We start from the raw sequence: 27,376 nt of genomic DNA on the forward strand, positions 1-27,376 counted from the left end.
ACGTGTGGCAGGATCGCCAAAGGTTCTGAAAGGAATACGTATTAAAAGCAGGTTTATACAAACTGGATTCTGTGTTTCGTTTCCAAATGGTTGTGATGGAAAGAACCTCTTTTGTCTGGCTAGCAACTTGTCAGTCTTACATCTCCATTTTGTGTTGCATTTATATCCCACATACCTCCAAGGAGCTCAGGTAGGCAGACACTCTCCTCCCTCCCCTCTCTACTACTTCAATAGGTAGATTAGGCCAGGAGGGGTTGGCTGACTGAAGGGGTCACCTTGTGACATCTAGCCAATCTATTGGCCACATCTAGCCAATTGTGGGGCCAGCTGAGCAGGAAAAATGGCTTCAAAGGAAAGGGTCAATTAATCCCACCCTTCCACACCAGGGCTGATTATTCTGGAGGAAAAAAGAGGCTTTCCAGTTAACAATTTGTTGTGTAAAATGCTTATCTGTTTATTTATATCAAAATTAGTAACAGATATACATATACAATACAAGCACATAAACTGTCTAAAATTAAAAAAAAATATAGCAGGTACGAAGCTGTATAACATATTTACTTCTATCTCTCCCCCATTCTGTACTTCAAATCACCCTACAACATTGCGCTAGCCCTGTACACTGGCAGCCAAAGATCACACCCATTGCTGCAGAACGAGGGAGAATGAAGCCCCTCTGTTGGGCTGAAAGGCTCAATCGGCTGAGAAGAGGACTAAGAGCACCAGCCAAAACACATCAGAAACTTCGTTAATTTTAGATCTGCATCAAAGCTGGACTGCAACACACCATACAGCCAACTAGGGTCATTCCGCTTGAGCTGCTGCCCGCTAAAAGGAATGGATTTAGCCGAGAGCATTAGAAGGACTTGTGTGGTTCAGGATATTCCATCCCAAGAGATCCACACAAGGGCATATGCTGGTGGACATCTGAACGTGGCCTGCTTTCTGGGCAAGTAGTAGGGTGATGAGATGCAGTGCTGAAGTTGCATATAACAGGGGGAGGGAAACAACATGGTTCAAATTCTGGGAGCCGGTCCATCCATGAGACAGACTGAGACAGATGCCTCAGGTATACTGGGGAAGGGGCCAACTCTGCCTCCTTGTCATTCTCCACCACTCCCTGGATTTCACAAGGAAGAGGGGGATGGAGCAGAAAGAGGGTAGAAAGGGGTGACTGTGGTTGGAGTTTTTCCCCATTACCTGCAGCATATGCCAGGGCAGTGTTTTTCAAACTGTGGGTCGGGAGCCAGTTTCAGGTGGGTCCCCATTTAATTCATTTCCATGTGTGTTTTACTTTTAATATATGACACCTGATGCTACCCTGGTATGTGATGCATTTGGGGAAATGTGACAGATCCATCCATTTAACTGGCTACTCTGTATTTGCTTTTAACCATGATAGTCAGGGGGCTCACTCCTGAGTAATTGTGGATAGGATTGTGGCCATTGGGAGGTTGGGGGAATTATTTCAAATCAGCAATTGCTTGGAAAAGTTGGGAGCTTCTTCTTTATTTTATATAATTCTTTTAAACTTATACCTTACCCGAACTTTTGATTTTCTTAATTAGATTTGACTTTGTTGTATGGGGGGGGGGGAGTGGCGTTAAAACGTTCCTGCTTGTTGATGCCACTTCCAGCCATGACAAATCTTCCATGATAATTACATCACTTCTAGTGAGTCCTGATAGACTGTTGTTCTAAAAGTGGGTCCTGGTACTAACATGTTTGAGAACCACTTGGCCAGGGCAGAAGGAGGCCAGAAGGAGCTTTGTTGCCCATCACAGCTGCAGCTCATCCACCGCAGGATTTGGTTCCAGTCAATGACATGCAACATGAAATGTACGTCATGCTTGTTGCTCCTTCTAACTTCTCAGTCGTTCTGTCCTTTCTCTTCTGTGCAGAAAGCTACCTTGTGTGAATTCTCTGATGTACAGCAAGGCTTCTACTCTGCCTGAAATACTTTCCATACTCCCAGCATTTATACGGCTTCTCTCCTGTGTGAATTCTCTGATGTAAAGTGAGACTTCCGCTCTGACTGAAGCTCTTTCCACACTCCAAGCATTCATACGGCTTCTCCCCTGTGTGAGTTCGTTGATGTGTAGTGAGGTTTGCGCTGCGACTGAAGCTCTTTCCACACTCAAAGCATTCATACGGCTTCTCCCCTGTGTGAGTTCGTTGATGTAAAGTGAGGGTTCCGCACCGACTGAAGCTCTTTCCACACTCCAAGCATTCATAAGGCTTCTCCCCTGTGTGAGTTCGTTGATGTAAAGTGAGGTTTTCGCTATGACTGAAGCTCTTTCCACACTCCAAGCATTCATAAGGCTTCTCCCCTGTGTGAGTTCGTTGATGTTTGCTCAGGTTTTGTCTATAATTGAAGCTCTTTCCACACTCAAAGCATTCATACAGCTTCTCCCCTGTGTGAGTTCGTTGATGTAAAGTGAGGGTTCCGCACCGACTGAAGCTCTTTCCACACTCCAAGCATTCATAAGGCTTCTCCCCTGTGTGAGTTCGTTGATGTAAAGTGAGGTTTGCGCTATGACTGAAGCTCTTTCCACACTCCAAGCATTCATAGGGCTTCTCCCCTGTGTGAGTTCGTTGATGTCTGCTCAGGCTTCGTCTGTGACTGAAGCTCTTTCCACACTCCAAGCATTCATAGGGCTTCTCCCCTGTGTGTGTTCGTTGATGTGTAGTGAGGTTTGCGCTGCGACTGAAGCTCTTTCCACACTCAAAGCATTCATAGGGCTTCTCCCCTGTGTGTGTTCGTTGATGTGTAGTGAGGTTTGCACTGCGACTGAAGTTCTTTCCACACTCCAAGCATTCAAAGGGCTTCTCCCCTGTGTGTGTTCGTTGATGTGTAGTGAGGTTTGCGCTGCGACTGAAGCTCTTTCCACACTCCAAGCATTCATAAGGCTTCTCCCCTGTGTGAGTTCGTTGATGTGCAGTGAGGTCTCCCTGTCGGCTGAAGTTCTTTCCACACTCCCAGCATTTATACACCCTCTGTCCTGTGTGAATTCTCTGATGTAAAGTGAGGTTTGCCCTCTGACTGAAGACCTTACCACACTCCGGGCATCTATACAGCTTCTCCTCTGTGTGAGTTCGCTGATGTCTAGTGAGTTGTTCATGCCAAATGAAGCTCATTCCACACTCTGGGCATTCATAAGGCTTCTCCCCTTTGTGAAATCTTTGATGTACAGTGAGGGCTCCACATGTATAGAAGGCCTTACCACACTCTGGGCATTTATACGGCTTCTCTCCTGTGTGAATTCTCTGATGTACAGTGAGACTTCCACTCTGAATGAAGCTCTTTCCACACTCAAAGCATTCATAGGGCTTCTCTCCTGTGTGAGTTCGTTGATGTTTGCTCAGGCTTCCTGTGTGACTGAAGCTCTTTCCACACTCCAAGCATTCATAAGGCTTCTCTCCTGTGTGAGTTCGTTGATGTGCAGTGAGGTTTGTACTCTGACTGAAGCTCTTTCCACACTCCAAGCATTCATAGGGCTTCTCCCCTGTGTGAGTTTGTTGATGTTTGCTCAGGCTTTGTCTGCGATTGAAGCTCTTTCCACATTCTGCGCATTCATACAGCTTCTCCCCTGTATGAGTTTGATGATGTAAAGTGAGGTTTCCGCACTGAGTGAAGCTCTTTCCACACTCCCAGCATTTATATGGCTTCTCTCCTGTGTGAATTCTCTGATGTACAGTGAGACTTCCACTCCGAGTGAAGCGCTTTCCACACTCAAAGCATTCATAAGGCTTCTCCCCTGTGTGAGTTCGTTGATGTATGCTCAGGTTTTGTCTGTGATTGAAGCTCTTTCCACATTCTGAGCATACATAGGGCTTCTCCTCTGCTTGAGTTCTCTGAGTTGCAGGGGAGTATTTATGCTGAGGAAGAAAACACGGAGACTCCTCTTCCTCCTCTGCTTCTGTCCTCTGCTGTCCTTCCTTCTTATGCTGGGCTCTTTCCAATGCTCCATGTTCTTCTCTGTCATCCTCAGTTTCCCCCCCATCATCTGGAGGAATGAACAGAGAAACCAGTAAGAGACACAGCCAGAAAAGGAATGGCAGCTCTTTCAGTAACCCAAGTTAAAAGTGTTCTGATGAACTACCAGAGTCAAGAGGGAGGCTGTCATTAACTACATGCAGTAGCGCCTAGTGGTTAGCACCCTCATTCCCTTCCTGCTTCCTTTTCTTTCCTGTTTGGACACACACCTGAATGGCACAACACCTTGGTTGATGGAATCTGCTGCCACCAGCCCAGGAGATCTGTCTAGCCAGAGGGGCTCCCTGGGCAGAACCTCCCTCCTAGAAAAACTGGACCTCAGGCATTCCTCTCAAAATCATTCTCAGGGTAGCACCTGCAGAACAAGAAAACGTGACTGCACTGCCCTGCCCTTTCCGTGCCAGGCAGACTCAGGGTTCAAATAGCTGATTAAAGTTCAAATTAGCAAATCAGGTGAACCAAAAAAATGTATTAAAACTGAACCAGGAAAAGTAGCTTAGATATCTTTAAGATGAAAAAATACACATTTAAGGTGTCCAGGAGACATGCATCCATGCGCACACACTGGAAGCTGCCTGCCTGCCATGAATAGTTCCACAGGCCAGGAAAGTCACTCTATTGATTGAGGCCACAATCCTGTGCACATTTTCCTGGGATCTGGCTGCAAGGGGACTTAGGTCATAAACCACGCCTCCCATTTCTCCCAGACACTCCATACATTCAAATGGAGTTCTTGGCTCCCATTCAAATATTCTGCTGGAAGACCAGAAATGGCACCTTCTGACCACCAACACCTCTCAAGAGCTCTTGAGTTTCAGAACGAAAAGTTTGACCAAACTCTAGAGGAATCCCCACCAACTCCAGGACAGCTGAATTCTAACCTGCCTTGGAACAGCTGGACCACATGCCTTGCACTGTATGCAGCACAGGTTAGGAGGCCTGATGTCTACTTGGGTAAGGGGACATTTGTTCCCTTGCACCAGGTAAAGTCACAGCCTGCCCAGTGTGGCTTCTCCATTTGCACCAACAAAACAGTTGACCCAAGTCCTGGAAGCCCTGTGTAAATCCTGTGGGTGCAAGGAACCAGGTTAGAACACAGCAGATGCCTGGCAGGCCTGCCCCACTGCCAGACCTATTCCAGCCCCCATTCTGCCATCCCCCTACCGTGTTACAACCTCTCCCTGCCTCTGGAACAACCTCCTGCCACCCTCTCCCAGCTTCTGCACTGCTTGGCCCTCTGCCTTCCTTCTTCATTGGCCCTGAGCCACCCCGGCTCCTGCAGGCATTAAGATTCCCCTTGTGTGGCACCAGAGCAAGTGTGATATTTCTGAGGGTTCCAGTTGAAACTTCCTGTTTCGTTCCAGAGCGCCCTTCAAGGAAACTTTGGTGCCCTCAAGTCTTCCCTCAGTCGTCCTCTCGCAGGGGACAACTACAGGGATGTGTCCTGAGTTTGGATTCCTCCACCTGACAGAGGACCCAATCCTACCCAATTTTCCAGTGCCTGTGCCCCCGTGCCAATAGTGTGCGCACTGCATCCTGCAGGGGGGACACAGTCACAAAAGCCATCTCAAGCTATGGAAACATTTATTCCCTTCCCTTGGGGCTGAACCGGTGCTAAAAAGTTGTGTGGGATTGGGGCCTGATTCTCTCATCATGTGTGCACATGGCATGTACTGAAAAAAGCACTGCCTGGAACAACGGGGGGTGCCACTTCACGCCCCATCTGCCTGAGACCTCTGTTCAGCTTCTCTTTCTGGCCAGAGGCGTAGCGAGGTCATTTGACTACCCGGGGCCCACAATTCTTGTCACCCCATACAACACTATTTATTTATTTATTTATTTATTATTAATTAATGAATTCACATCTTTATACCACCCTTCCCCTAAGCAGCTCAGGGTGGTGTACATGGTTCCTCCCCTTATTTTGTCCTCACAACAACCCTGTGAGGTAGGCGAGACCGAGAGATAGTAATAGTCATGTCATGAAATGAATAATAATAATGGCCAGAAAATAAATGCAGGGAATATTTCCCCACAAGCAATGGATGAAATTCTGCATCAAATGGTATATAACATGATGGTATTATTCCTAAAAGCCATGATTTCCAGAATTTTGGTCACTAGGGTGTCACACCCCCCCCAGATGTCTCATTGGCCTGCTTTGAGTTAAAGCAGTGGTTCCCAAACTTTTAACACTGGGACCCACTTTTTAGAATGACAATCTGCCCAGGACCCACCAGAAGTGATGTCATGGCTGGAAGTGACATCATCAAGCAAAAGAGAAGAAAAAGGCCTCACAGGCCAGAAACAGAGGCCACTGCGTTGGCTGGCAAGAGGCACAAATGGAGCAGCAGGGCCAGAAGTGATCCAAAGTGACTCTGAATTTTCAGGGGCTTCTATCAAGCCAGGGAAAGAGGGAGCCTTACCTAGCGAGGCCACGTCCCCCACATTCGCCTCCATGACTTCCTGGGGAGATGTTTTTTGGTCTGGATCCAGATGAGCCCACTCCTCCTCGGAGAAAGACACAGCCAACGCCTCCAAGGACACTGGACTCTGGAAGAAAAAGACACTTGTCTCTCTCAGGTAACTGAATTAACCTTCAATGCACCATTTCAAAGCCTGCTCTCAGTGATCAGAATGGCAGACTGTAGCGTCACCCCAGAAGTCTGCCTTTGGCCACGATTTCCATGAGCTAATCAAGTTCCCAGAGATCAGGTGCCGAATGAAGACTAGGATCCTGCCCGTGGCCTGGCTTTGTGGTGATCCTCCAGAAAAGTACAAGGGGGCCACTCAATTAACCAGACGGCATATGACAGCTTTGCTGTTCTCATGGAGTGGGGCTCTGGAAGCCTTCCAGCTAAGAGTCTCCCTCCCTAAGCCCCACCTGGGAGGTATCTCTGATGCCACTGGGATTAGAGACACAGCCAGGTCAGGCAGAAGATATTTTTCCTCCCCTCAGTGACTATCTGATGGCCATCCTGGAAAACCCTTGAGGAAGACATCACACCTGTCCAGAGAGGTGAAGATCCCTTTGCTCTTTGGCCTCCCGCCCTCTCCCGCTTGGCTAAAAATCCTGTCTGTATCTCCAGGACTTGCCCCACTTGTCCTGGGAGCAAAGAAAGCCGCAGCACAGCTTTGCTGGAATGTCCGCCTTGAAAGAGGAGAAGGTGGAGCTCAGAACCAACCCTGAGCCCCTTTCAATCTGGATTCCTTGTCCTGGGGCAGCTTCTCCAGTTCAACTCCTAACAAGGCACCCCTCATCTCAGGCAGCTTCCTCTGGTTCCCCCAACACTGGCTGGGTTAGAGGATCACAAATTGCGCATCAGACGGAGAAAGTGCCTGGGCTGAAGCAGGACTGGCAGCAGGCCCCGTTCCCAAGATCAAGCTGCCTTCACGACTGATGGTGACTGACTCCAGAACCGCCTCTCCGCTTCCCTTTGCCTGCTTTTTTCTTCCCATATGGGACCCTGAAACCATCCACTCCCCCCCCTTCAGCCTGCAAGGTGGGTGGGATTCCCCGGAAGTGTCAAAGGTTTGTGAAAGGCATTTGCAGCTCCCTTAGAGGGCAGATTCAGTGGAAGGAAAGCGAGGCAGGTTCCTTCAGGGCCTCAGAGAGGTGCTGGGGAGCAGAGCGCCTGGCCTGGCCTGGGACCAGCCTCCCCATGACCCTTCCCTACCTGCGCAGGCTGCACTGAAGCTGCTTCTGCCCCACCTCAAGGAAGGAAGAAGGTGCACAACCTGCCAGTGTCGCTCCAGCACCTGTGAGGAAGAGGAGAGGGAGGAAGATGCTGCATGAGGCTCCCCTTGGTGCCTTTCAATGGGGTTTGTGGTGCAGGTGCCATCGGATCAGGGCCACTGAATACATGCACAGAAGCACCAGGACTGATGCTCCAGGTCCACATGCTGACATGTTCTGGGCAGGGCTGGAGACCTGCCTCCCTCTGTGCCCTCAGGAGCATCCAAGAAGGAAGGACTCCTGGTGGGGGAGATCTCCACTTGATCTCCCCCCCCCCGCCCAGTGGCGCCCCCATCAGGGCTTCTCCCCAGTGCCCCCTGGGTCTCAGGGCTGGGGGTTCACAGTCACAGGCTTGGGGGACTCCAGTCCTGCTTGGGGGCAAGGAGGGGGGTCCCTGCAAGGAAGCCTCTGGAGGCCTCTGGACAGCAGCGGGTCTTTCCTTGCAGGGAGTCGGACGTACATGGAGGCTGGTGGAGGGATCGGGATAAGGGAGCTGCGCCCCCCCCCAAGCCTCTCCTGCCAGCCCTGCTCAGCCCTTCCCCTGGCCGGGGTCAAGGGGGCGTCCCGGCTCCCTCCCTCCAGCGCTATCTCCGGACCAGCCTGAATATAAGGGGAGGGGCTGCGCGTGGGTGTCCTCGGGGCTGACTGGTGGGAGGGGGCACCGCTCAGCCCCCCTGCCCTGCATCTGCTGCTGCCTCCATTGGCCCAGATCCCCCCACACGCCTGCCCCAGACCGATCCCCCCAGGTCAGCAGCCCCTCCGGTGGTCTCAGCGCAGCCCCTCCTCCAGCCCCCCCCCCCGGTCGCGGGAGATGCCAACACCCTACCCAGGCTCTGGGCGTCCCCTCCCCGGGAAGAGACTCTGCTGGCGGGCAGCAGACGAGGAGGAAGAGGAGGAGCGGCGGGGAGGAAGACCCGGCCAGGAGCCCCGCCTGCGCGGAGCGGGCACTCCGGAGGGGGGGGGAGCTTCCCCGTGCCCGGCCTGAGTCCCTGCAGCACAGAGGGGGCTTCAGCCCTTCCCTGCCCTGAGCCCCTCCAGGGGGTCTCCCAGCGCCCCCATCCCGACCTCTCCAACTCAGCTCCCCCCCCATCGTCTGATGGAGACCTTCCCTGGGAGGAGGCTGGCGCCCTCTGCAATTCGCAACAGGATCGGGGCCCCTCTCATCGGGAGGGAGGAAGGGGGCAGCCCCACTGAATTCCCAGGGACGGGCTACCTTGGAAGGGGGTGCTCAGGTGGGCTTCCCGGGGCTCGCCGGGAGGGGGGCTTCCCTGCATGGGATACAGCACCTTGACGGGGTGGGCAGAGCCAGTCCTACTCGCGAGTCCAGGCAGAGACCCAGAATTTCTCCCCACTGACAACTAGATCCGCCTCAGGAGGAGCTGAGAGTCTATGTGTGCCTACTCAGAAGTAAGTCCAATTACAGTCAATAGGACTTCCTCCCAGGTAAGTGTGGGAGCTCTAGCTCAGCCTCGGGTTCCACCACGAGGAGGTGGGAGGCTGGGACATGTCTGGTTCTGGATGCCCTTCCTCCCACCTCTGCCAGGCAGGGCCACCCGCTGCACCAACCCACTCTGACCTGGGCATCCTTCGCACCCAGCTCCAAGGGAAAGGGTCACTTCCTCCCCTTGCTCCCTCCCTCCCCTGGGCTGCTTTTTCGGGGGGAAAAAGAGGCTTTCCAGGGAAACTTATTATTTGGGTATGCAAGTAGAAAGAGAACAAGATGGAAGTTTTCTTCTTAGCCAGAAAGCAAAGATTCTGGACTTGCTGGAGTCACTAGGACTCAAAGATGCACACCCAGCAGCTACACCAATGGAGACCAACTTTCTCAAACAAACAGATGAAAGTGAACCTCTCCCAAACAATACTCAGTACAGAGAAGCAGTGGGCCTATTGCTTTATGTTTCAAACACAACTAGGCCTGACATTGCAACTGCTACTGGAATTCTGTGTAGGAAAAATAATTCTCCCACAAAATGGGACTGGCTTGGAGTTAAGAGGGTTGCAAGGTACCTGAAATGCACCCAAGACTTCAAATTGAAGTTGCCAGCCAGTGAAAGACCCAGGTTAGTAGTCTACAGTGACTCAGATTGGGGAGAAGACAGAACTGACCGGAAATCGACCAGTGGACACTGGGTTCTGTATGGAGATGGAGCAATCAGTTGGTCAAGCAGAAAACAAACCTCTGTTGCTCTTTCTTCCACAGAAGCAGAATACATGTCTGCATCAGAAACATGCAGAGAGGTAACATGGCTTTGTAAATTGTTGGATGATTTGGGTATAGAAGAACCAAGCCCAATCCAGATGTTTGAGGACAACCAAGGTTGTATTAGGTTGGCACACTCAGAAAGCCACAATGCACGCACTAAACGCATAGACATTAGAAACCACTTTGTGCGTGACATGGTTAAGAAAGGACTTGTCAGGATGGACTACTGTCCAACTCAAGAAATGACAGCAGATATCCTGACCAAGCCAAAAGATAAGTTCCAGAGTCTACGTGAAAATATGAATCTGCTGGAGTTGAGAAGGGGTGTTGGAGTTGGTACAACTCCGTCTGCTTCCAAGAGGTGGCAGGAGACTGTCCTAAAAAGGGTTAAGCTGTAGCCCAGTGTCCTTTGCATTTTTACCTGTCCCTTTTGGATGACCTATGTGGGGCGTGGCCCCAGACCCTATATAACTCCCTTCTTCTCTGAGCACACTCTTCTCTTCTTCACCTGACACTGACCAGACGAGATGGGTCACAGCAGGGCTCTGCTGGTGACGCCATCTTGACCACATGGCACATGCAGGAGGAGGCAGCTTTAGGGCCTTGTTATCTCTTAAGTTAGTGTACCTCTGAACATATTCAGATGCTATAACCATACTATTAATGAATCCTGAGTAAATGAATCTCCTTTGCAACTACAACCAGCAAATGTTGTCTGTGTTTCTTGAGTAGCAGGCAGCCGGGTGTGGGAGGCTCCCTGGGGTTGATTCCCAGCAAGAAGGGGGGTCTGCTGCTGAAGCTACTCTGCTTCCCCCTTAAGGAGGAAACCAGGTTTAAGAAATTCCTCCAACACAATCCAGTCTCTCCTTGCTTCCTCAAGCTTTCCTCCTCCTACTAGCACAAACCTTTCCTGCATCAGGTGCTCCTTATATTCCTAGAGACCTCATTGCCTCTAGTGCAGCCATTTTCAATCTTTTCAGCTCATGGCATACTGACAAGGCACTAAAGTTGTCAAGGCACACTACTAGTTTTTGATTACATTATTCTGTTACCATTAATTTAATTAATATAACTAAGGGCACAATCCTAAGGTCTCAGAAGTAACTCCTATTTTGTTCCATGGGGCTTACTCTCAGGAAAGTGTGGTTATTCCACAGCAGGATTCACTGGGGTGGGGGGAGAGAGAATGGGAGGCAACTGACTCTGGAGTTTGGAAGGTGGGGAAGAGGGAGGGGAGGGGAGGGGAGGGGAGGGCAGAAAGAGAGGGATAAACTGCAGTTATGGGGGGAATGTGTGTGCAGGAGGGGAGGAGGTGGGGTGGGGGAGAAGAAAAGCCTCACTTGCCTGCTCAGCTATTCAAGAAAGAGTGCAACCAAGCCTTGTATGCCTACTCAGAAGTAAGTCCCACTATAGTCAATGGGGCTTACTCCTAGGTAAGTGTGGACAGGATTGTGGCCCAGCGCCCTTACTGCCAAAGCCCTGCCAGTGGTCACTTTGGGGTCTCTCAGGGATCCTTTTCCAGCCAGCTGCTTCTGGCTCTGGACCCTTTTCCACCTTCCGGCTGGCCCTCACTTCCTCCACATTCCTCAGGCCTGGAGCTCTTTCAAGCTTCTCTCCCTATCAGCGCACCAGCTGGCAGGCAACAGCAGGTGTCCATCGTTTTCTTTGTTGTGCCATCCACCCCTTGGTCTGCCTCATCCTCTCCATTCCTGTTGCTGAAACCCCCATACAGCCCAATCCTGTTCTAGCCATCTCTATTCCGGATCAGTTCATGTCATGCCCCATTCCAGGGGGAAGCTTAACTGCAGGACCACTGAGATTGATAAGACCAGAGGCCAGCCTATTAATTGCAGGAATGCAGGCTCCTCCCCCTCCACCTGATCCCCTCTCCAGGGCATCCTCAAAACTGTGAGGCATTGCATTTCTTGGGAAGTCTCTTTCAAACCCACCTCCAGCTCCATTTCATTCATCCTGCCAAGCCCCCTTTTAGGAGGGAAACAGCCCAAGCTCTCCATGCCAAGGAAAGGGCCTTCTGTTCCTCCCATGGTGTTCATCCTAAAGTCCAAGCTTTTTATACCCATTCCCCCAGGTCACAGGTTGCCCATCCCCAGGTCTGTGTTCAAGTGGTTTGCATCAATAGGTATCCCTCCTGGTCCCAGCCCCATAGCAATGTCCCCAAGTCCATGAGGAAGCTGCTGGAGCCGCTCTGGAGGGAAGCAGTCTCCTTTTGGTAAGGCTCGTCCATCCATCTTCACATGCGCAGGTCTACCAAACAGTAACCGCCCAATGAACATGGAGATGGCCTGAGCAGCTCCAATCGCTTGCTCAAAAGTCACAGTGCCAGTCCCTCGGCTGACTTTTGCCATCTACGTCTTTAAGAATGTCTACAGGAACAACCACACTGGCCCTGCTGAATACCTCCTTCAGCTTCTTCCAGCCAACTTTGTAATTCAGATTAGACACAAACACTTGGGTGCTTCCCAATCTGCCGGCCTGAAAAGAGTCAAAAAAGAGCTGGGAGGCTGGGACATGTTTGTTCCTGGATGCCCTTCCTACCACCTCTGCCAAGCAGGGACACCTGCTGCATCCAACCCACTCTGAATTGGGCATCCTTGGCACCCAGGGGCAGCAGAGCACAAGGGTGCAGATTCCGCACTTCAGCCCCTGCCTCCACCCACCCACCCAGCTCCTGCCTCTTGCCTCTCCCTGCTCCTGCAGCCCTGCCCCTTTACCTCTAGCCAAGGCTGGCACTTCTGTTCAGCCAGGTGTCCTGCCTGGACCTTCTTAAGGCTTTCTGCTGCCTTTCTTGCAAGACGGCAAGATATCTCTCTCTCTCTCTCTGCGAACTATCCCTTTTAACTTGGCAACCTCCTCCCCCAGGGTGTTCTTTTCCACATCTGACCCTCTGAGCCTTTTCAGGGAGCGGATGCCACATTGAGTGAGTCCCCCCCATATACTGCATTACCTGAAATACGGTCCCCCAAAATGCTTCAAGTAGCCCAGGCATTCCATATTATAGCAGGGGCACTTGCGTCCTTCATGGAGAGATTCAGCAGCTCCCACATCTGCCACGGATCCATTTGCTCTCCTCCTTGCTTTGCTCTCCTATTAGTATCACAGGGGGTTACTAATTGCTTTGGGCTCACACCCCACTCCTGGCACCAATTTGTTTTGCCTGATTCCTAATCCAAGCTCTGCCTAGAGAATTATGCCCACCTTAAGCTAACTAGCTCCCCTTCTTTCCCCAGCAGTGACCCTAGTTCTGCCCTGCAGCACTGCTGGATCCCATCACCTAGGGTAGCTCGCCTGTTCAAGCTGGAGAGGTCCTCCTTCCTCCTCTCTCCTACCCGCAGTTTCTCCAGCCACTGCTTCGTCCTCCGCAGGTCTTGGGCCTGACAGCCACACACCAATCTCAGTGTCTCCAGCAGTCTCTAGTAGTCCTCAGAAGTCCATTCATTCATCTGTCCATTAGTCAGCTCGTCCATTGGTTCCATAGTCCATTCATCCATTCATCCAGGGGTGGCCAAACCCTGCACCTGAAGCCACATGTGGCCCTCGAGGCCACACAATGCGTCCCTCAGGGAGCCCCCACTCTCCAAAGAGCCTCTGGCCCTCCGGAGATTTTTTGGAGCCTGCACTGGCCCAGCACAACTGTTTGACCTCTCCTGTGAGCTTTGGGATGAGGGCTCCCTCCACTGCTTGCTGTTTCATGTCTGTGAGGCAGTAGCAGCAGCAAAAGAAAGGCCAGCCTTGCTTTGTGCAAGGCCTTTCTGCAAGACCCTCATTCATTCATATAAGTTCCATTTCTAATATATTCATTTATGTAAACTTAGTTAAATTTATTCAAATTTTAAATGTATATTAATTCTTTTTTGCCCTGGCCCCAACAGTGTCAGAGAGATGATGTGGCCTTCCTGCCAAAAACTTTGGGACACCCCTGCTTTAATCCATCAATCCAGTCTCCCTTCCTCAAGCTTTCCTCCTTCTACTACCCACAAACCCTCCCCCCTCCAAGAGGCTTCACAGCCCCACTACTTTAAGGAATACTTTGGCCCTGCAAAATGCTGGGCAGGTCACTTTTCCGAGAGCACCCCCTTTGCACATTCCATTGGGGTGCACCCAGTGGTTGCAACTTGCTCAGGATGGGGAATTTGGACAGTCTTTTTATTATTTTATTTTCCACATTTTTATACCAGTCTTGGATCCTTCTCCAAATGCACTTCCTGGGCATATCAGAGATGCAGGCTGGCACTTCCTCTTTTGGCATAGACAGTGCCAAACAGTGCCCTTCTTGAGTGCCAATCCCTGGTTTTGGCTTCTGGTGGCACAGGCTGGCACCTCCTGGAGTGCTTCTGCAGGGGACACAATGGGCTCTGGAGCTAGCTAAGACAAGGGTCTTGCATGAACTTGAATCTGCAGTGTCTACGACATCACCCTTGGAGAGACCTGTGGCTTGAAAGCCTGGAGACCTGGGCTTTGACACTAACTGGTTCTTAAACAGCCTTTTGGACATGGCCTTTGCAGCAGTTAGAGGTCCCTGAAATTCCTTTTGGCAGGCAAGTTGGCTCACAAGATAAGAATCAAACCACATCCCAGGTAAGGGGCATTTTGAAAAGACTGGCACAGAATGCCCGCTGGAATGTGCCAGCCCCTTCCCAATGGGAAGAATGTGCCAAATGTCCAAATGCATTCGAGGAATGCATTAAATGAAGGCCATGATCCTACACATGTTGTCTTGGGAGCAAGCCCTCTTGAGCACAGTGAGATGGACTTTCCTCTTGGGTGCCTTGATAGAATGACTGTCGCAATTCTCTTGCTCGCTGGGTAGAACCTGTATACCATCACTGCAGCCAGCATGTACCTTCAGCTAACACTCTCACCCAGCCACCCATATGTCCCCCTCTTCTCAAATAAAGTGAATGGAGTGATTCATTTAATTGATTATAACTGGCCTGCTTTGCAAGGCTGTTGTAGCCATTCCTGAGTCGGCGTACATGTGAAAGGGTTGCCATCTTCACCTCTACAACAAAACCTGTAGACTAATGGACTTTTGATGGTTGAAGCTTTCATGAAGGAGAGCTCATTTAACTAGGGTTGTAATCCTATCCTCACTTTTCTGGGAGTAAGTCCCATTGAACACAATAGGACTTACTTCTGAGTAGACCAGCATAGGCTTGTGCACTAGATAAATCAAATGCTGGCAGAGAGCAGGCTTTTGTGCCCTGGTTGAATTGGGTTCTCATGAAATTGTGTGCCACCAGGAAGCCTGTAAGAGGCCACAAAACACTTTGTAAAGAATGGCTAGGAAATGTTTGGCATTCTTGAAATGTGCCCTATGAAGTCAGAGTAGCATAATTAACCCTTTCACTGTGATGTTTTTTAATGGCTGCTCTCAGGTGATTACTGGCTAGTTTTCCACCTGTGGTTCCACCTGTAGCTTAGTTAGCTCCATCCCTGTGCTAAATCCTTCTGGTAGCTCTTTCCCTTTTGTGAAGAATTCCTGCTGCTCAGTCTCCCTCCATTCCCAGGCAGCTTGGTTTTCTGCTGCAGGAAGCAAAGGACCTTTGGGATAAGAGGAAGGGTGCATCAAGGCTTCTATCTTGCCACTTCCTTTGTCCGGCCTTCCCAAACTCCTTCAGTAGCCTCTAGACCAAAGCTGCTTAAAAGGCTGGAAATGAAGGGTAGCCCCTTCCATCTCCCTGATAATCTTCCTCTTGGGTGCTTAATACAATTTGATGCTTGTTGTCACAGCCGTAAGTTACAACACAAACAAAAAATTACAGGCAGCCGTGCCAGCCCTTTAAAAGAAAAGTCCTTAGTCCAGAGTAGAACCAGCCAGAAAGGGTCAAGGCAGCGAACAGCAAGCAGCTTTTGGGTCTGACAAGAGTCTTCTTTGGGCTAGGTAGCTAGCAAAAGGCTTGCTATTGTGAAATCAAAAGGTGGCATTTAAGAGGTTTCCATGCAGAATTTTGTCCACCTCGAAAGGACCCAGGATGGTTTCAACACACACACACACACACACACACACACACACACACACACACACACACACACACACACACACAGGGCTGCGGAGACCAAGGAAGTCAAAAATGGTTGAAGACCTGCCCCCCTGCAAAGTACTAGAAATTGGATTGACAGGCACTACCTCAGTCCAGTCTCCAGTGCTAACTTGGAACCCAGGTTCCTTCCCAAGGCACAGGCACCCAGGAAAGGTGTAGAGCATTGTTGGTCTTCAACCCTTCTTGTGCCATGACCCCCATCAATAATGAAACTGCGGACCACCAGTCCCACCCTGCTTCTGGTACCTGATCCATCCACACCCATCCTGTCCCCTAACACCCACCCAGTTTTCCCCTTATGTCTCATGTCTTCACAACAACCCTGAGGCTGCAGCCTGAGAAGGGCTGGCCTTAGGAGCTGCGGGGCAAGACGGCAAAAAGCAGCTATGGAGGATCACATCAAGAACTCAGTTTTGAGAAGGAAGGACCATTATTGGATTGGGTCCAAGTCTCTTGCATTCTTGATAGAAAGAATTTAGATTTCTTTGTTTTCCAATTAGGAGCCGAAATCAAAAATCAAGAGTTGCTCTTTCAGATGGTTTATTTTACTAGCAGGCTCGGACAGACTTGTCAAGGACAAGACCATACCCCCTTGTACCTCCCCTTTTGTGATCACTTTTATAACAGTAGAAAAACAACTGTCCATAACAACCATGACGCAGTTTGGCTTCTCGGGACTTTCCAAACTTTCCAGAATTCATAAACCTGAGTCATTGCGCCCTAGTACTGTCTGACATGATCTTCTCTGTTCCCTTGCAAAAGTCCCTGGCTGTCAGCCACAGTTTAAAAGCTGAAAAACACATTCCTTCTTATCTGCGTAACCAGACAACTGCACAACCAAAGTCTGTATCCATATTTGTAGGCCCGAGAACCAGTTTCAGAGAGCAATATACATTACTTGAGTTAGACAAATACATGAGTTTACATAAGAAGATATAGCAATACAGGTAAACCTTAAAAATCTCCCTCAGCTTGTTGGGGAATAACAACACTGAGTAGTGGTTATTAGTTGAGTATCTGGTTCTTTAATGTTGAAATGCTATGTGGTCCCTTTAATGGTCTTTTTAAAGGGTGTGTCCCCTTGCTGATTCCTCCTTATGTATATATAGCTTCTTGTTTGCTGACTTTAGTAGAACAGGAGAGTGTATTTTAATCTCTGTTTTAACCAGGGCTTTTTTTTGTAATGGAACAGCAACTTTTCCCCCCCTCCTCTCTGCCCCCACCCTTTTCCCCCCTGCCTGCACAGCCCCACCCCCTTTTTTTCTCTCCTCCTTGCCCCCACCTTTTCCCCCCTGCCTGCACCACCCCACTCCACACTGCTGGCTAGGGAGGGATTCGAACCTCCAACCTTGTGCTCCACAGCCCAGCACTCTCTCCATTGGGCTATAGGAAAGCCTATTGTTAGAGTGTTCAGAACTAATATATAAGGTCTTCAGCCCAGCTGGTGGCTATCAGTGCCTCAAGTGTTAGTTCCAAACGCTTTGAGCCTAAGAGCTCTGGTGGCTCAATGGATAAACTGCAGGTCTGCTAGGGGTTCAAATCTCAGTGAGGAATAATTTTTTTTTTTTTAGGTGGGGAGGTGCTCCATGGCTGCAAAATATAAAGGTTGGTTGCTGGTTGCCAAAAGGGGGGCCAGTTGAGGCTGCAAAACTCCTCAAATTTCAGTCCCAGGCAGGCTCTTTTTTGACCTTTATTTTTTTTTTAAGTCCCAGGTAGGACTTAACCCACAGCCTCCAGCAGGGGGCTCACTCCAGGAGCTTAACTGTGGGTTAAGTCCTAACTGGGACTTAAAAAAAAAAATAAAGGTCAAAAAAGAGCCTGCCTGGGACTGAACTTTGAGGAGTTTTGCAGCCTCAACTGGCCCCCCTTTTGGCAACCAGCAACCAACCTTTATATTTTGCAGCCATGGAGCACCTCCTCACCTAAAAAAAATTATTCTTCATAGGGATTTGAACCCCAATCCTCTGGCTCTACAGATCTGCAGTTTATCCATTGAGCCACCAGAGCCCTTAGGCTCAAAGTGTTTGGAACTAACACTTGAGGCGCTGATGGCCACCAGCTGGGCTCAAGACCTTATATGTTTGTTCTGAACACTTTAACTACTGTATAGGCTTTCCTATAGCCCAATGGAGAGAGTTTCCTATAGCCCAATGGAGCACCTCCCCACCTAAAAAAAATGGGGTGTTTCACGCCAGCTGTTGCAGGAGTGCTTTTGCTATCAGGGAGCTCACATGGGATGGACGTGTGTGTGTGCGCGCGCGCGCGCACGCGCGTGTGTGTGCGTGTGCATGCGCGCACGTATAAAAATGGTTTAAAAATAAATAAATAAATAAATAAATAAATAAAAGTTGTGAGTTCCTGCACCTATTTTTTTTTTTACAAAAAAAGCACTGGTTTTAACTATTGTTTTATCATACTTGCATGCATCCAGGGGCAGCTTTTTAGGGCTCCTGGTCTTCTAGTTTTAAGAACCTTGATGTGAGAAATGTTTGTATAACTCTGCATCAGATTGTAAGTAAACTGCCTTTGTTCTTAACCTTTGGATCTGAGTTTTTGTGCCTTGGCTTGCAAGCAGCCTGGGTAGAAGATGTTAAGAGTTTTTCCCTGAACCAACAAGGCTTTGAAATGTTGCCGTGATGCCCCCCCCCCCAAGTGAGGCTTTTCAACCCCTGTGGGGTCCTGCTGAATAAAAGTGGTACAGAGTAATTTTCCCCAGAAATTTTCAACATTTTAATTCTCATGGCACACTGACCTCTGTGGTCTTCGCCTCTTGTAATGTCACATCCAGCTTAGGGGAATCTCTTCTGGGTTCTGAGGCTCTGTTTCCAGGGCAACTGCCTGTAGTATTATTTTACCTTGCCTGTAAACCGCTTTGTGAATTTTTGCTGCTGTTGTTGAAAAGCGGTGTATAAATACTGTTAATAAATAAGATTCAAGTCCATGGTTGGCAACCTTCAGTCTCGAAAGACTATGGTATAAGCCTACAGCATTCCTAGGCAGTCTCCCATCCAAGTACTAACCAGGCTTGACCCTGCTTAGCTTCTGATAGCAGACAAGATTGGGCATGTGCCGGGTAAGCCCACTGTTAAGCTTAAACCAGAGTGCACTACGGTGCTGGGGCCAAGGGCAGCCCCCCTGTTAGGCAAAGGGATGCGGGTTGCATCAGTGACAAATTATGGGAGTTTAAGAGCGGCGGGTTTTGGGGGGCCTTTGCCCCAAGTCTGCTGCTGCCACTACCTCCAGCCTGCCACAGATGCAACCCCTGATCTGATTTCTGCCCGCTAAAAGCAAGTGGAAAGTGGATCCCCCCCCCCCCACCATGCATTTTGGATGATTTTTTCCATTGCAGAAGTGCAGGACTTTTAATTTGATTTGCAAACTAGAAGGCTTAAAAACAAGCAGGCTAAACAAGAGCACAGTCCACCGAGGTGTGAGTCTTCTCCATCCCAGGCTCTCATCGGATGCAGGCAATTGCCATGCGCTTTGGAGGAGATGTGGCTTTATAAACAAAGACCTTGCCATACCTTGGCTCAGGTTATGCTGATAGGAGACGCCTTAAATTTGACTGAGGGCACAATCCTAACCCACTTTCCAACACCAATGCAACTTATGGGTGAAGGATCAAACCTTGCCATACCTTGAGGAGGCCTCCATGACTGCCCCTTCCAACTGCAGAATGCAGCACATGTCCCACTGGTGCAGCTATGCCTGTGCTGGAAAGTTGGTTAGGACTTACAGGGCTGCTTGGAAATCCAGTTTGTATTCTGCAAGAGAATGTCCCTGGCTGCCACTGTTGCCCCCTTTCAAAATGGAGGTGGTTCAGTCCTATGCCAGAGGCAGTCCTACACGTTTGTGACTTGCACCGCTAATGACAAAAGGCAGCAAGCCCCATCAGTTTGCAGTGCATCAGAACCTTCACTTTTGCTCTGTCCAACCAACCAGTAGTGTTACTAGGAATGTACAGGGAGTGTGGGTCGCACAGCATGATGCGCACGGGTGGGGGGGGGAAGGTCACACCACTACTAGCCCAAATTTGGTATTTTTGAATAATACCATCATGTTATATATTGTTTGATGTGTAGCCAAAGATCACACTGGCAGCCAAAGCTCTCACCCATGCTGAAGAAGGAGGGAGAACGAAGCCCCTCTGTTGGGCTGAAAGGCTCACTTGGCTGAGAGGAGGACAAAGAGCACCAACCAAAACTGAGAAGCTTCCTTAGTTTTAGATCTGCATCAAAGCTGGGCTGCAACACACCATACAGCCAACTAGGGTCATTCCCCTCAAACTGCTGCCCACTACAAGGAGTGCATTTAGCTGAGCGTATTACAGGGATTTGCTTGGTCCAGGATATTCCATCCCAAGACATCCACACAAGGCCAGATGCTGGTGGACATCTGAACGTGGCCTGCTTTCTGGGAAAGTAGTAGGCTGATGAGTTGCAGTGCTGCAGTTGCATATAATGGGGAGGTGGGGACAGAAAACATGGTTTAAATTCTTGGAGGCAATAGGTAGGTTAGGCCAGGAGGGGTTGGCTGAGTGAAGGGATCACCTTGTGAGTGGGTGTCACTGGCTGGGGGAGATTTCAACCCCAGGGCTCCATGGTCCTCGACTGACACCCTAACCCCTGCGCTGTCCAGACTGAAGGGGAAACAACATGAAAATCTCCAAGAATGGTGGGGCGGTACGTCTTTGCTCCCCTGCCCCGGCCCTACTACAAAAGGTCATGGAGTATTAAAAGTAGTTTCGTCACACAAGATACTATCTACTGTGATATTGGAAGTTCTGCAACCCTCAGAATGCTCTTTGCAACAGCCACAAATAGCCAACTGTGGGGCAACTTCAGCAGGAAGAATGGCTTCGCAAGAAAGGGTCAATTTATCCCACCCTCCCATACCAGGCTGATCATTCTGGGGGGGAAAAGAGGCTTTCCAGTCAACAATTTGTCTGTTTAAAATGCTCTCCTATTTATTTAGTTATCTCTCCAACTAAAGTTCTTTTTACACTCCTAGAATTTACATAGCTCCTCTCTCCTGTGAGTTCGCTGGTGTCTAGCGAGGTTTCTCTGAGCATTTATGTGTGAGTTCTCTCCTGTGTGAGTTCGTTGCTGTTTAGAGAGTGATCCACTATCATGGAAGCTCTTTCCACACTCCCCACATCTCTATGGCTTCTGCCCTGTGTGAATTCTATGATGTACAGTAAGGGCTCCACCCTGTCTGAAGCACTTTCCACACTCCCAGCATTTATATGGCATTTCCCCTGTGTGAGTTCTCTGATGCTTTCTGAGGCTTCCACGCCAACTGAAGCTCTTTCCACACTCCATGCATTTATAGGGCTTCTCCCCTGTGTGAATTCGTTGATGCAGACGGAGATTTCCGCTCTGACCGAAGCCCTTTCCACATTCTGAGCATCTATATGGCTTCTCCCCTGTGTGAGTTCTCTGATGCATTCTGAGGCTTCCCTGCAGAGTGAAGCTCATTCCACACTCTGAGCATTCATAGGGCTTCTGCCCTGTGTGAATTCTCTGATGTACAATAAGGTAACCACTCTGACTGAATGACTTTCCACACTCCATGCATTTAAATGGCTTCTCCCCTGTATGAGTTCATTGATGTTTTGTGAGGTCTCCCTTCTCACTGAAGTTCCTTCTACACTCTGCACATTCATACGGCTTCTCCCCTGTGTGAGTTCGTTGATGTTTAGTAAGGGATCCACTGTCACTGAAGCTCTTTCCACACTCTGAGCATTTATATGGTTTCTCCCCTGTGTGACTCCTCCAATATGTAGTGAGTTTGCTGTCATTGCTGAAGCTCCTTCCACATTCTAAGCATTTAAATGGTTTCTCCCCTGTGTGAGTTCGTTCATGGCGATGGAGGTGTCCAAGTCGACTGAAGCTCTTTCCACACTCTGCACATTCATGGGGCTTCTCCCCTGTGTGATATCATCGATGTATATGGAGGTTTCCCTGCTGACTAAAGCTCTTTCCACACTCCAAGCATTTATATGGCTTCTCCCCTGTGTGAATTCTCTGATGTAAAGTGAGACTTTCACTGTGACTGAAGCTCTTTCCACACTCCATGCATTCAAAGGGCTTCTCCCCTGTGTGAGTTCGTTGATGTTTGCTCAGGTTTCGTCTGAGATTGAAGCTCTTTCCACATTCTGAGCATTCATATGGCTTCTCCTCTGCTGGAGTTCTCTGAGGTGCAGGGGAGTATTTATGCCGAGAAGGAAAACACTGAGACTCCTCTTCCTCCTCTGCTTCTGTCCTCTGCTGTCCTTCCTCCTCCTTCTGGGCTCTTTCCAACGCTCCATGTCCTTCTCTCACATCCTTAGTTTCCCCCACATCATCTGGAGGAAAGAAGACAGTAATCCAAGTTAAAAGTGTTCTAATGAACTATCAGGTTCAAGAAGGAGGCTGGCAGCAATGACATGCAGTAGTGCCTAGTGGCTAGCACCCTCATTCCCTTCCTGCTTCCTTTTCTTTGCACACACACCTGAATGGGGCAACACCGATTGAATCTGCTGCCACCAGCCCAGGAGGTCTGTCTTGCCAGAGCGGCTTCATGGGCAGAACCTCCCTCCTGGAAAAATCCTGAACCTGAGGAGTTCCTCTCAAAATCACTCTCAGGGTAGCACCCGCAGAGCAAGGGAATGTGACTGCACTCCACTGCCCTTCCCGTACCAGACAGACGCAGGGTTCAAATACAAACAGTTGATTAAAGTGCAAATTAACTAAGGGGTGAACCAAAGGAGTGGAAGAGAAGATAGCAGGAGTTTGTCTTCCCCCCACAACAAGAAAATGTATTCAAACCTTGGCAGGAAAAGTAGTATAGACACCTTTAAGATGAAGAAATACAGATTTAAGGTGTGCAGAAGACATGCGTCCATGTGCCCATGCACACACGCTTGAAGCTGCATGCTTTCCTGCCATGAAGAAGCACAGGCCTGAGCAGTAAAGTTGCCACTTGGGAACCACAGTTCAGAATAGATCCACAGGCCAGGATGTTCACACTATTGACTGAGGCTACAATCCTGTGCACATTTGCCTGGGATCCGGCCACAAGGAGACTTACCTCTGAGTACAACCAAAGAGGATTTCGTTATCAGCCCTGCCCCCCATTTCTCCCAGACACCTGCTTACTCCTGAAATTCAAATGGAGTTTGATCTGGGCTCTGATCTGAGTTGGGCTCACACCTCAGGCAACACACCTGAGTTGTGAGTCTGGTCACAACACATGAGTCAACGTGCTCTACAGTTGTGCCATTGTGTATTGGTATTTAATGGTAGTCAGACACCCTGCCAATTCTCCCACTTTTAAGGCAGGATACACAAAGCTTTCAAGAAGAAGAAAAAGGCCTCACAGGCCAGACACAGGGCATTGCATTGGCTGGCAAGAGGCACAAACGGAGCAGCAGGGCCAGAAGTGATCCAAAGTGACTCTGAACTGTCAGGGGCTTCTATCAACCCAGGGACAGAAGGAGCCTTACCTGGCGAGGCCACGTCCCCCACATTCGCCTCCATAACTTTCTGGGAAGATGTTCTTGGTCTGGATCCAGATGAGCCCACTCCTCCTCGGAGAAAGACACAGCCACCTCCTCAAAGGCCACCGGACTCTGGAAGAAGAAGACACTTGTCTCTCTCAGGTAATGGAATCACCCTTCAACTCACCATTTCAAAGCCTGCTCTCAGTGATGAGAATGGCAGACTGTAGCATCACCCCAGAAGTCCGCCTTGCCTTGCCTTGTAAAGATCCTCCAGAAAAGTACCAGGGGGCCACTCCTTTAACCAGGTGGCACAAAAGAGCGTTGCTGTTCTCATGGAGTAGGGCTGTGGAAGCGTTCCAGGTTGGAGTCTCCTTCCCTAAGCCCCACCTGGGAGGTATCCCTGATGCCGCTGGGATTAGAGACACAGCCAGGTCAAGCAGAAGGTATTTTTCCTCCCCTCAGTGACTATCTGATGGCCAGCCTGGGAAACCCTTGAGGAAGACATCACACCTGGCCAGTGAGGTGAGGATCCCTTTGCTCTTTGGCCTCCTGCTCCACCCCGGCTCCTGCAGGCATTAAGATTCCCCTTGTGTGGCACCAGAGCAAGTGTGATATTTCTGAGGGTTCCAGTTGAAACTTCCTGTTTCATTCCAGAGCGCCCTTCAAGGAAACTTTGGTGCCCCTCAAGTCTTTTGTTCCCTTCCCTTGGGGCTGGACCGGTGCTAGAAAGTTGGATGGGATTGGGGCCCAATTCTCTCGTCATGTGTGCACATGACATGTACTGGAAAAAGTACTGCCGAGAACAACGGGGGGGGGGGATCACCTCACGCCCCATCTGCTTGAGACCTCTGTTCAGCTTCTCTTTCTGGCCAGAGGCGTAGCAAGGTCATTTGACTACCCGGGGCCCACAATTTTTGTCACCCCATACAACACTATTTATTTATTTATTTGTTATTATTAATTAATGAATTCACATTTTTATACCACCCTTCCTCTAAGCAGCTCAGGGTGGTGTACATGGTTCCTCCCCTTATTTTGTCTTCACAACAACAACCCTGTGAGGTAGGCGAGACCGAGAGGTAGTAATAGTCATGACATGAAATAAATAATAATAATGGCCAGAAAATAAATGCAGGGAATATTTCCCCACAAGCAATGGATGAAATTCTGCATCAAATGGTATATAACATGATGGTATTATTCCTAAAAGCCACGATTTCCAGAATTTTGGACACTAGGGTGACTCCCCCCCCCCCCGGATGTCTCATTGGCCTGCTTTGAGTTAAGGCAGTGGTTCCCAAACTTTTAACACTGGGACCCACTTTTTAGAATGACAAACTCTCCAGGACCCACCAGAAGTGATGTCATGGCTGGAAGTGACATCATCAAGCAAAATAGAAGAAAAAGGCCTCACAGGCCAGAAACAGAGGCCACTGCATTGGCTGGCAAGAGGCACAAACAGAGAAGCAGGGCCAGAAGTGATCCAAAGCGACTCTGAATAATCATAATCTGTCAGGGGCTTCTGTCAAGCCAGGGAAAGAGGGAGCCTTACCTAGCGAGGCCACATCCCCCAAATTCACCTCCATGATGTACTGGGGAGATGTTTTTTGGTCTGGATCAAGGTGAGTCAACACCTTCTTGGAGAAAGACACAGGCAGCTCCTCAAAGGACACTGGACTCTGGAAGAAGAGACACTTGTCTCTCTCAGGTAACTGAATCAGGCTTCAACTCATCATTTCAAAGCCTGCTCTCATGATGAGAATGGCAGACTGTAGCGTCACCCCAGAAGTCCGCCTTTGGCCATGATTTCCAAGAGTTATTCAAGTTCCCAGAGATCAAGTGCTGAGAGAAGACCAGGATCCTGCCCGTGGCCTGGCCTTGTGTAGATCCTCCCAGAAAGAACCAGGGGGCCACTCCTTTAACCAGGTGGCCTAATGGAGTGGATCTCTGCAAGCCTTCCAGATAGGACTCTCCCTCCCTAAGCCCAACCTGGGAGGTATTCCTGATGCCACTGGGATTAGAGACAGAGCCAAGTCAAGCAGTAGATATTTTTCTTCCGCTCAGTGACTATCTGATGGCCAGCTTGGGAAACCCTTGAGGAAGACATCACACCTGGCCAGAGAGGTGAGGATCCGTTTCCTCTATGGCCTCCTGCTCCCTCCCGCTTGGCTAAAAATCCTGTTTGTATCTCCAGGACTTGCCCCACTTTTCCTGGGAGCAAAGAAAGCCACAGCACAGCTTTGCTGGAATGTCTACCTTGAAAGGGGAGAAGGTGGAGCTCAGAACCAACCCTGAGCCCCTTTCAATCTGGATTCCTTGTCCTGGGGCAGCTTCTCCAGTTCAACTCCTAGCTAGGCACCCCTCATCTCAGGCAGCTTCCTCTGGTTCCCCCAACACTGGCTGGGTTAGAGGATCACAAATTGCGCATCAGACGGAGAAAGTGCCTGGGCTGAAGCAGGACTGGCAGCAGGCCCCGTTCCCAAGGTCAAGCTGCCTTCATGACTGATGGCAACTGACTCCAGGACTGCCTCTCTGCCTCCCCTTGCCTGCTTCTTTCTTCCCATATCTTATGGGACCCTGAAACCATCCATTCCCCCCCCCCCTTCAGCCTGCAAGGTGGGTGGGATTCCTGGGAAGAGTCATAGGTTTGTGAAAGGCATTTGCAGCTCCCTTAGAGGGCAGATTTGCTGGAAGGAAAGCGAGGCAGGTTCCTTCAGGGCCTCAGAGAGGTGCTGGGGAGCAGAGCGCCTGGCCTGGCCTGGGACCAGCCTCCCCATGACCCTTCCCTACCTGCGCAGGCTGCACAGAAGCTGCTTCTGCCCCACCTCAAGGAAGGAAGAAGGTGCACAACCTGCCAGTGTCGCTCCAGCACCTGTGAGGAAGAGGAGAGGGAGGAAGATGCTGCATGAGGCTCCCCTTGGTGCCTTTCAATGGGGTCTGTGGTGCAGGTGCCATCGGATCAGGGCCACTGAATACATGCGCAGAAGCACCAGGAATGATGCTCCAGAATTTTGGACACTAGGGTGACTCAAGTGGAGTGGGCTCAAGTGTGGATCCCCCAACCCAGTGCCGCCCCCAGTGCCGCTTCTACCTGCTGCCCCCCTGGGTCTCGGGGCTGGGCCGTTCACAGTCACAGGCTGGGGGACTCCAGTGCTGCACTGGGGCAGGGAGGGGGGTCCCTGCAAGGAAGCCTCTGGAGGCCTCCAGCCACCCACTGGCTCTGTCCTCGCGTGGGAGCCCTGAGCGCCGCTGCTGGTGGAGGGATCGGGACGGAGAGCGGGTCGTGCGCCTGGCCGCCCCCAAAGCCTCTCCTGCCCTGCGGAGGGTCCTCCCCCTGCCTGGGATGCAAGGCGGCCCCCTCCCTCCTGCCCAAAGACGAGGGCTGCACGTGCCTCCCTTTGGGGCGAAGGGGGAGGGAAGAAGATCCCCTCCCCCTTCGCAGCCCCCACCCCGATGATTCCCAGGCCAGGCACTTCCCCGCGCCCCCCCCCCCCGTGGGAAGGCGCGCTGCTCAGCCTCCCCAGCCAGCAGCTACTCCTGGCTGCCTCCCTGACCGAGATCCCCCCTCACAGCAGCAGAGACCCTTCCTCCGCCCCGCCCGCCGCAGCCCCTCTTGCGCCCCCCCCCCCAGCAGGGGGAGATGCTTCCCCAGACCTGTGCGGGCCACGACCCCGCAAGCGCCGGGATCCCTCGGAGCAGCCGATCGCGGAGGAGGCCGAGCAGAAGCGCCGCCCGGCGGGGAGAGGAGGAGCCTGGCGGGCAGGGCGGGAGCAAGACCCGGCCAAGGCAGCCCCGCCTGCTGCGGATCAGGCGCTCCGGGGCTGGGGGGGCGGTGGGAAGGGGGGGCGCTTCACCCAGCCGGCCTGAGTCCCTGCAGCACTCTGGGGGGCTT

At 50.6% G+C, this 27,376-nt stretch overlaps 1 pseudogene; it reads right to left on the bottom strand.

The window, feature by feature from the left end:
• Positions 1–538: 538 nt before the first annotated feature.
• LOC136663639 (zinc finger protein 420-like) lies at positions 539–27,174 on the bottom strand (annotated as a pseudogene).
• Positions 27,175–27,376: the final 202 nt, after the last annotated feature.

Source organism: Tiliqua scincoides, chromosome 13 (genome assembly GCF_035046505.1).
Source record: "Tiliqua scincoides isolate rTilSci1 chromosome 13, rTilSci1.hap2, whole genome shotgun sequence".
NCBI lineage: Eukaryota > Metazoa > Chordata > Lepidosauria > Squamata > Scincidae > Tiliqua > Tiliqua scincoides.